Source organism: Sciurus carolinensis, chromosome 8 (assembly GCF_902686445.1).
Source record: "Sciurus carolinensis chromosome 8, mSciCar1.2, whole genome shotgun sequence".
NCBI classification, from domain to species: Eukaryota; Metazoa; Chordata; class Mammalia; order Rodentia; family Sciuridae; genus Sciurus; species Sciurus carolinensis.
This window is the reverse complement of record NC_062220.1, coordinates 63,149,909-63,160,856: the sequence shown is the minus strand read 5'-3', so window position 1 is coordinate 63,160,856 and position 10,948 is coordinate 63,149,909. Positions and strand designations below refer to the sequence as shown.

The 10,948-nt window shown below is 41.9% G+C and overlaps 1 pseudogene; it reads left to right on the top strand.

The window, feature by feature from the left end:
• The first annotated feature begins 3,385 nt into the window (after positions 1–3,385).
• On the top strand, positions 3,386–3,631 carry LOC124990223 (immediate early response 3-interacting protein 1-like; annotated as a pseudogene).
• Positions 3,632–10,948: the final 7,317 nt, after the last annotated feature.

Sequence of the window (10,948 nt, the reverse complement as noted above, 5' to 3'; positions counted from 1 at the left end):
TTTCAGGAAAGGAGGTCAGAAAAAGGAAGGTTGGAATGGAGTGGAGATGAATTTGGGAATCAAGGGTGCTCACTGGAGCAAGGTCAAGGGATATGATCAGATGAATTGTCCTGATTCTGCAGGAAGGGAGGTGTATTCTGGGGTTCATGCTGCTGGAGGCTGGTGCACAGGGCTGGTGATGGATGCCAAGAGTGAGCAGGGGAAGATGTGACAGGACTTGTTTCACTTCATTACAGTCGAAGAATTGGATTAAAGTTCATAAATTTTCTTTCTAAAAATCAAAACAAATTCCATTTATATGTAATTGTTTGAGGTTACAGTTCACCTGTGTAAGTCTAAGGTTCTGTGAGTTTTGACAAATATATAGTCATTCAGCCAACCCCACAGTCAAGTTGGAGGCTAGTGTCACCATCTGAAAAGTGCCCATGGGCCCTTTGTGGTCAACATCTCATCCCAAACCCCACAGTCTCTGACTACCACTATCCTCTTTGCTGTCCTTATGTTTTCTGTTCACAAGTATGCCTATAGATTATCATATAAATTGAATTATATTCCATACCTTTGGGTCTGTATTATCCACTTAGCACAATGCTTTTGAGATTTATAAGCTATGTGAGTATCAGTAGTTGGTTCCTTTTTTCTTGGTGAGTAGTATTCCAATGTATGGATGTACCACAGGTAGTTTATCCACTCACAAGTTGAAGGACATTTGAGTTGTTTCTTGTTTTTGGAGAGTTAAAATAGAGACACTGCAAACATTTAAATACAGGTTTTTGTGTGATATGTGTTTGTTTCACTTGAAGTAGATACTTTAGCATGGGATTGTTGGGTCATATGGTAACTATATTTTGACTATATAAGAAACTGCCAGACAGTATGATTGTATTATTTTGCATTCCCACTAGCAGTGCATGTCAGTTTAAAAGCTGTTAATCATCTTAGTACATGTGTAAATGATATCTTCTTGTGTTTTAATTTGCCTTGCCCTAATGACTAATAATGTTCAGCACCTTTTTATGCCTTATTTGCCTTCTCTGTGTGTTCTTTGATGAGGTGCCTTTTCAAATTGTTCAACTTTTAATTGTATTTTTATATTATTAAATTTTGAGATTAAAAATATATTTATTTGGGATACAACTCTTATATGCAAATACTTTCTTCCAATCTGTTACTTTTTTTCATTTTCTTAACAGTGCTTTTTGAAGGTCAGAGGTTTAAATTTTTAAGTCCACGTTATCAAATATTTAGGTTTTATATTTAGTTATGTTATCCCATCTCCCATTTGTACTGGGAATTGAACTCAGGAGAATTTTATCATAGAGCGACATCCCTAGCCCTTTTTATTTTTTTTTTTTTTTTTTTTTTTTTTTTTTTTTTTTTTTTTTTTTTCCTTTTTATTTTTTAATTTAAGACAGGGTCTTGCTAAGTCCCTTGACCTTGCAAACCTCCTACCTCAACTTCCTGAGTTGCTTAGATTACAGGCATGTGCCATTAAACTAAGCAGGTCTGTCTTCCATTTTGAGTTAAATTTTGTGTATACTATGAGATATGCATCAAGGTACACATTTTTCTTTCATATAGCTATCCACTTGTTGAGCAGACTATTCTGTCTCTGTTGAATTGGCATTGTGCCTTTGTTGGAAATTAATTGATTGTGATATATGATTCTATTTCTGGACTTTCTGTTCTAGGCATTGATCTGTGTGTCGTCATTTGCTAGTACATTGCTGTTTTGATTATTGTAGCTGAAGTGGTTTTTGGCTGGGGACAGTTTTGCCTGTCTTCCTCTCTCTACTTCCAAGGATATTAGGCAATGTCTGGAGTCGTTGGTTGTCATATTTGTTGGGTAGTAGTCAGGGAGGCTGCTAAATTTTCTATAATGCATAGGACAGCCTCCGGTGACAAAGAATGATCTGACCTAAAATGTTAGTTGGGCTGAAGTTAAGAATTCTGGGTAGTTTTACAGTAAGTTTTGGAAAAAGATAGTGTGATCTGAACAAAAGTAGTTTTAGAGATGTAGGGAGAATACTATGAATGCACCATGTTCTCTGAGGGTAAAACAGGACAAGGGAGGTAAATGTGCTGGGTACAGAGCTCGTGCTAGTTAATGCTAATTTCCTCATTATTTGTTCTTTCTGCTAACCAAGCTCAGGTTTTCTCCTCTTTGCAGTACTTTCAGTGTGGTCTCTGCACTTGTCCAGGACCTCTGTGTTAGGTTTTGGGACTCTTGCTCTGAGAATTTTCTGTGAATAGCTCCTGCTTGTCTGCCTTCTATAAATTCAGGCACAGCACGTTCTGCTGTAGGGCTTACATCTACTTTTGAGGCAGTGCTTTCCCCTGGGTCCCTGTTCATCAGGGACAGGCCCTCAGACTTTCGTGTTCAATGAGGCCCTTCCTGGGCCAGATTAATGATCTTGTGGATGATTTTCTCTTATCTTATTCTGAATGTATGCTACATGGCCACTTTGATCCTCTGGTCTCCTGGCCAGGGTGGACCTCAGGTTTGCTATGCCTCTTCCAATCTATAAATTTTTCTTTGCCTAATATTCATTTAACCATTTATTCTATAAATTTGCCATTTATTATGTTCAAGGACTAAAGTGAAGAACAAGATAGATTAATTCCTGCCTTCATGGAATTTGCCTTTGGACTGGGATCAGGTACATTAAGTAGCTTAACAAATGCTCACTAAAGAGTTGTAAATGAATTACGTTGTTATATTATGTGCATGTACAAATATGTAACAAAGATTCCCACCATTATGTACAACTAAAATATACCAATAAAAACATGGAAAAAAGTTGTAAAATAAATGACAGTTCTGTCTGCATTTACATAAAGTGACATTGATTGATTCATTGATACTTTGATTGATTGATTCATTGATATTTTGTCTATCACAATTTTCATGCTACAGTGGCAGAGGTGGTGACTGTAACAGAGGCAACATGGTCTGAAAAGCCTAAACTATTTGCTATATGATGCTTTAAGAAAGAATTTACTGAACCCTGGTAGGAAGCCTTAGTAGCTAGTCTCCAACGAAGATGAGGTCACTGGGGATTGGTCTCTGCACTAGGGCCAAGGTAGGAAGCAGGCACTGGTGGAAGCCACACGTGAACCTGGACTTTTATGAACATGATGGTTTGTGGGAAAATATCTTTGTGCCTGAAAAGTCAGGACATTTAGCACAACCTTCACCAAGGGAGCTGGAAAAATTCCTTGCAATGCCTCCCCAACCCCAGGCAGTTTCTAAGGAAGAGAAGGAAGTATTTCTTCTTCTAATGGAAAACTTAAAGTACTGTGAGAGGGGAGGTGGTGGTGGCACCATGTCTACTGAGGCAGAGGGAAAGGGATCAGGTGGGCCTCATGAAGGCTCCTGGTGACCATGGCCTTTACCCTGTTTTCACACTGGCAGGCAACCCTGCCGTGCGCCAGCACATCTCCCTGCTGCACAGGGAGCGCTTCCTTAAAAACATTGGCTGGGGAACAGACCAGGGAATCTGTGGACTGGGCGAGGAGCTAGGCATTAAATCTCAGCTAACAGACCTTATTCGATCTGTAAGAACTGCGATGTGAGTGCTTGATAATAGTAAACACTGTCACTATCGTATTGCTTTTATTATTTGGGTGAACATCAATGGGAGAAAAGGAGACCCTGAAGAAGAGATGCCAGTGGAAGTTGTTACTTCAGTCATTACTAGAATATTCATTTCTTAGCAGGCCGACTTTGCACTTGACAAAAATGTAAAGTTGACAATAAAACCAGAGTATCTATTTATCTTGATTCTTTAAAAAAAATGTCGAAGTTTAATTACAGAAAGATCAGGTCCCCGAGGTGGTAGCTCTCCAGGATTGAAATACATTTGATTGCTATGGTAAAGCAATAGTTCATGCTGTGGTAAAGATTGTTAAAAGGGTTTAAGACTGCCGCTTCTGGGTTGTTTGTTTTTTCAGATGTTTTTCTCTCAGTTCTCAGAGATGAATATTTTTCCAAAGTTTTGAAGTTCCTTGTGACTTAGCTGTGATGTGAGATTGATTATCCCCTTGATTAATTTAAAGGATTTTTAAAAGTAATTATTACATATAAATGGTAAATAAGAAATTTGGATACTTTTATTTTGAACTGTTTGGTTAAATATTTATTTTATATGGTCTTGTTAAGAATTAAAGTTTATAAATACTATAAAGGACACTACTCTTTGCTTTCAGGGAGAATTCTGATTTTGTAAGTGAGTCACCTGATGATTGTGATTTCAAGTTATTTTTCATGCATTTGTTATTAAAATGAGACCAAACAAGTATCCACATATTTTCATTGGTAGAAAAATCTGTATAGAAATGTCTTTGCCCTTTTTACAATGATGTTGATTTATTTTATAAAATCAGCATAAATATTAGCCTGCAATATCAATCCTAAACAATCACAATTAAACTACCCTATGTAAGAAGACGGTTTATGGTGAAGCCTTTACCTCCCAAAATATTATCACACTTCCATTTCTTGGTGGAGCAACACATGAAAAAGTGTGATTCCTAATTCTTCATTCTGTCAATAGAGCATTCATGCTAGATGTTGTTTTTTATTTTTTGTTTATATGTCTTGGATCATCTTGGGAAGTTGTTTGCTCATCCCATAATACAGTTTTATGTAGAAAGGTTAAAACTATGTAAAGGGTTTTTGTGAAAATTATCAGTTATTTTGAAGGGGTGGGATGGCATTTTTGTTAATAGGAGAACTTTTGTAAATAAAGTTGAATTTGCAAATAATAAAAAAGTATTGTGAGTCAGTAAGGCCTGTCCAAGAAAGTCTGTCCTCCCAATTTTGTAGTATGGAATGGTAGCTGCCTGACAGCTACCCATCAGGAATGTATTCCCAGCTACTTCAGTGTCCATTTGGGGCCATGTGACTAGTTCTCACCAATGAAATGTGAATGGCATAACATGCAAATTGGGACTTAAGGAAGCAAAGAAGTGGCTGCAATTGCTGTGCAGTCTTTCTCCTCTGCTGTCTGAACCTCTGTAGAGTCACCTGCACGTGGTACAGCTCTCACACAGCAGGTCTGGGCTGGGGCCTGGGGTCCTGCATTTCCGCAAGCTCCTGAGGGAAGCTAGAGCTACTGATGCTCAGGCCACTCTTTCAGAAGCAAGGGTGTGGAAAGGAGTCACTGAAAGAAAAGAAACATGGGGCTTTGAGTCACTATAGAAAGAAAAGCCACCTTTTCAACAGCAGCAGCTCCTGACCTGGGTGAGAAGAAAGGTTTTTTGGGGAGTTGGAGGGTGGGGATTATTTGTTGTAGGAGCCAGCCTTCAGCAAGAAGTACAGGCAATTCACTGTTCCCATTTTAACTGTCTTGGCAGGGGAACTCAGGACGAAGTCACCTCCGGCTGCCCCCACCCACTAGTATGTATGTGCACATGTTCCAGATGACTGCTTCGTGTTTTAGAAGGTTTATACCTAATTATACTCTATACCCACCACACCCTCATCCCACACAGTCAACCCCTTGATGAGGCAGTGGTTGGTTAGGAAAAAATTGTTTTTTATTTGTTGACTCAGATTAAAAGTAGAGTGAAAATATGCTTTGGGACTGGGTTGTAAGTAATGTACCTCTTTGGTGAGAAGAAGAGGTCACGAGGGTCTGGGGTCTTGAGAGGTCAATGCCAGGAGCTTAGGTGGAGTGTCTTAATTGAAGGGCCCTGCTAGAGGCTGCTGGGCTGAGGTGGGCTGGAAGGATCCATCCAAATGTGCTACCACTCCAAGGCTTCTCGACATGAATAACAGGAGCCTGGGCAGGAAGTCAAGTGCGATACAGGGTGCGGGGTGTGTGTGTGTGTGTGTGTGTGTGTGTGTGTGTGTGTGCATGCTATTTGGAAGAGCTGCAGTTGTAGCAGGGAGGCAGAAGAAGTCTGAACCAATCCAGGCCCCAAACTGGCAGAGACCTTTTACATGCTTCCAGCAAACATTTACAATGGGGAGGCCAAATTCATCTAAGGAACCCTGACCAGCTGGACCCTATGTGCTAGCATTCAGCCAAGAACAGTAGTGGAAAGTCTGTCCCTGTGGTTTGTGCAAGGAAGGCTAGAACAAGAAGGCCTGATTTGTCACTGTTGCTGTGGTTCTGATCTTGTTTTTCTGAAATAAGAGCTGGGGCCAGGTCTGGTCAGGTCCTGTTGGCTTCAGGGACAAGGCTGGGCCTGAGCATGAGCAAGAGAAATTCCAGGGGAAATATCTATTGGGATTTTTTTTTTTTTTTTGATAAAGTTTAAAAAAAATGGATGCAGCCCAGAAATTAACTTTCACTTTAAGTGGTGCTCAAATAATAGCAGGTCCCTATGCTAGAAGTTTTGTAGACACAGCTGCAAACCTAAGAAAAATTGTAAACTGCCCACTGACTAGTCAGGGTCACTTAACATGCTGAAAGTCATTCTTGGATTCTTAATCCAACTCATATTAGATTTAGAGAAGAGACAAATTTTTTAAAAAAGATTATCCAGCCTTTAGCAAATATTTGCTGAGCACCTATTCAGTCCTAGTAGGCACTGTTAATTCCAGAAACATATGAATCTTCAATTCATAACTTGATCTTGGAGAAAAGAGTTGAGAACAAATCCAATAAGAGTTGTGAGTCTGTGTAATGACCCAACACAGAGCTGTGAGGCCCTGCAAGGCACTGAGCCTCCCCTGAAAGGCTGGAGCCTGCCTGGGACAAACGTACAAGCAGGCTGAGCTCCACTTCAGCAGGGGTCTCTGAGGGCTGAAGCGAGCCAAGGAAGCCCAAGGCAGAGGCTGGAGAGGAGGAGGGGAGGGACTGAGGCCCAGGGAGAGAGGCAGGGAATAGGGAGCATAGTAGTTGTTTCCCACAAGGTGTTTGTCCCCTCTGAGGCGTCCACTCATGGCCAGAGTGTTATTTACAAGAATCTCTCATCACATGAAGTCGTTCTGCCCAATTAAAACCCATCAGTGGCCTCCTGCTGCCACTTGAATGGAAGTCCAAGTCCTGGACAAGGACCATTAGGCCCTGTGTGATCTGGGCCCTGTGGCTCCCTGCCTCATGCTGGTGAGCTCTCTCTTGTCCTCTATGCCTAGATGACTCGCTTCTGTTGAAACCTTGGATTTGCCAGCCCGGGCCATGCTCCACTTCTTCTAGGGTGACCAAACCGTTCAGTTTGCCTGGGACAGAAAGGTTTCCCAGAACATGGAATGCAGTTTCCAGACCAGGACCATCTTTGGCAAACTGAGATGAGCTGGTCATGGAGTTCCCTCAGGCCTGGACTCCACCTAGCTGGCCCACTCTGAACTGGCCTGACTCCTGAGCATCTTCACTTCCAGCGGAGACGCCATGTCTTCACTGGAGGTTTCCTGGACTACCCCTCTCCACTCTGTCAAGCCCCAGCTGTGGCTTCCCTTACTTCTGCCCTGGAGCACTTACCAGGGTGCAGTTTTGTGACTAATTATGGAATTGGCTGCCCCATGTTGGGAAGAGGTGGGCATTCTGCCTGTCCAGTTCACTCCCAGCCTTCGCCCAGTCTCTGGTGCACAAGGAACATCTAAAAATATTTGCTGCATGACAGTTCCAGAGCACTGCTGTGAATGTTTATATGCCTTCGAATTAGGAATAATAACAATTTACTGCTAGTAAACATGCCTGTCAAATATTTACTCTGTGCCAGACTCAAATAATGTGTCCCTGACTGATTCTCAGTCTGGATGGTAGTTAAACATGGGTCTGTTTGAAAATTGAGTAAATCATGTGTTTTTGTACACTTTTTTATATGTTATTTTGTCACAATAAAAGTATTAAAATTGGAGTCCCTGGATGTGTGTGCTCCTGCTGTGAATCTTCATGTTTGTGTCTGAGTCTCTGATGTGGGTATATGTGTGCAGACATACCTGTATATTCTCAACCTTTATCTTGTAGCTGTTTCACTTGCTCACTTTAGCTTGCTTCGAGCACAGCTTGGGTCATCTTGGTGTAGGGAATCCAGTTCAAGAAGCAAGAATCCGGGTATTCTTGAATAATACAGAATTAGTTGGAAGATATATCCCTGCATTTCATGACTCCTGCTCATCTTTAAAATTCAAAAAGGATGGAGGCATATCTGTAGTATTCTGGGATATCTGTTTGAAGCACTTTTTTTTGAGGGGTTGGGTACCAGGGATTGAACTCAGGGGCACTCCACCCCTGAGCCACATCCCCAGCCCTATTTTGTATTTTATTTAGAGACAGGGTCTCACTGAGTTGCTTAGTGCCTCACTTTTGCTGAGACTGGCTTTGAACTTGTGATCCTCCTGCCTCAGCCTCCAGAACTGCTGGGATTACAGGCGTGCCTGACTCTGAAGCACTCTTTATATGAATGTTTCTTTTTATTCCATGTCCATTATAGTTGAAATATTTCCTGCTTACTTTTACTATGTTGTTAAGGATTGAAAAAATTAATTGGCTCATGTCTTTCCTGGTAGCACTTGGATTTTAAGAAGTCAAACCTTTTCCCAGTCTTCGCTTTCTGTGACAAAACACCCTCTTCATGCCAACACTCCTGTGGCTATATTTATGAGACATAGGCCACCTTCCCTCCCAAATGACTCAGTGGACTTCCTTTAATGTGGTCTTAGCCTTAAGACAAGTGTTTAAAGATGTTGTAAGAGCAGTCCACTTTCATTAGTTCATTTCATTCTTTATTCCTAAGAGTCACTTCTGTCATATTAATTCAGAAGGAATCACGCCACCTCTACAACCCTTTCAGGTTCCATCCAGCTGGCCCCCCAATCCCAGATCTGACATTCACTGGCTCCTGTCCCTCTCCTCACACTCAGCCCCTCCCCTTGCCTGGTGCGCAGGCCCTTCCTGCTTCTGGGCCTTGCACTCTGCTCCCCCTTCACTCTCTTGCCCTGCGATGCAAAGGGCCCTGGAATGGGATTTAGAAGTTGAGTACTATGCTGCTTAGTAGCTGTGTGGCCTTGGGCAAGTAACCTAAAAGGCGTGCAGCTTTTCCATGTCTGGAAAGAGACTAGTTCCCATTTTACATAATCTGAAGATCAAATGGAAATATTCACCATATCCTTTAGGAAGTGCTCACTTGCTGTTTATACCCAGAGTAAGAATTCAGTCATTCCAAGACCAGGCAAACCTCTCTGTCCATGTACTTTGCTCTTGGCCCTGGAATGAGGCTAGTGGTATGTTATTGGAATAGTCCTACACAGGTGAAGAACTGCCCCAGGGAGTCATAGAGAGAGTGTCGCTGCTTCTGGAATCCTTACTGATAAACAGGGAGTTTCATTTACTCAACAACTATTAATTGAGCACTTATTAAATAGTGAACTTAGTATTAAGACTGACCTGGGCTTCAATTCTAGATCTTAGCTTCAGAAAGGCCCTCAATCATTCTTTTTTTTTCCCCCTTTTGTTTTTGTTTGCTGTCCCTTGTTCAAGATTCCTGTGAGAATCTTTTCATTCTTTACACATCACTAGTGCCACCTATATATCCTATAAATTCACTATCTGAAAGATGGGAGGCATATGGAGTCCTGTTAATTGGTGTCTTCATTGTCCCAATGATCCTCCAAATTGCTACCTTCTAGTTTTTGCCATGTGCCATCTCTCCACATCTCCTTTCTACCCCTAGAGAGTGGTCCATATTCCTGGCTTATCTCCATTTCCTCTGGGGCTTCTTACCTCCCCACTCCCTACCTGTACCCCACAGTCAGCTTGCCTCCTCTCAACCAGCTCCTTCCTCAGGCCTGGAAGCAGGAAAAAGTCACCTCTAGACCAAGAACCAACCATCGACCATCAGCCTTCTAGCCTGCTTTACCTCTTTCCTCACAGCCTCTCCTCTCTCATTCGTCATTCACTGCATGACTCAAACTAACTGTTCTATTAAAAGTTCTCTTGAACCTCCAAAAATCAACATCCATGGTCCAATCTTACTTCTGATCCTAAGGGACATCATTGCCGGTGTGGACAGTAATGGCTGCTCCACATTAGCCAAAGTTCCCTCTTCCCTAGGACGCCAAGGTCCACAGCAGCAGGGTTGCTGGTCATTCCTTCCTTGACCCATTTGTCTGCACCAGCCTCCCAAATGTAGGTCTTGCCATTTCCCTTTGATCTGTCTCTACCTTCAAGACTATCAGCTTTTACTTCTAGAATAGTGGTTGTGAACTTTGGTGGCTCAACCTTTAAGCCTTCTAGAAGGGCTTTAAACAATCCTGATGCCCAGGTCCCATCCCAATTTATGACGTCAGACTCTCTAGGAGTGGGCCTTGGGAGGGCTCTGGGGAGTTGATTCCTAAATCTTTAGCCTTTAGTGTAGCACCCAGCTGTCATTGTCTGAAACACATGTTAGTGTGTGATCATTGACCTAATGAATGTTCCCATCTGGGTTGAAGCCCCTTATACTTTGGATGTTAAAAAACTTGGTGATATCCCTTGTAGGTTTGGCTCTCTTTCCATTTTTCTCTTTTTCACTCAAGTTTGAAGTCTGTGGTTATTTCTGATTCTTGGCATCCAACAAGCCTTTTTTTTTCCCTCTTCAGAGCCCCAAAACTCTCCCCTGCATTCCAAGTGCTCAGGTCTCTTTCTCACTCACCTGGACTGATGTTAAGCACCTGTCAGGGCTCCTCTCACCTCTACGCCCCCCTGGACAAGACTGCTAGGACTAACTTCCAAAGCCAAGTGCTGATTTTGTCTCTTCTTGGAAATCTTTACTGTTTCTTCACTGCTCACGAATATCATCTGTCATCTTCTCTTTTCTTCCTCTGTTCATTACTCTTATGTACTCTCAGTCAAAACGAGCAACTTCCCATTCCCTTAAGAATTCTCCAGATTTCCTAATCTGGCTTTGCTCAAAAGTTGTTCTTCCCTAATATCTCCTCTGCCTCTTAAAAATCCTAGTTCCTAAAACTCAACTGAAATGCCACTTATTCAGAACCACTTCTACTTATGTCTGCATT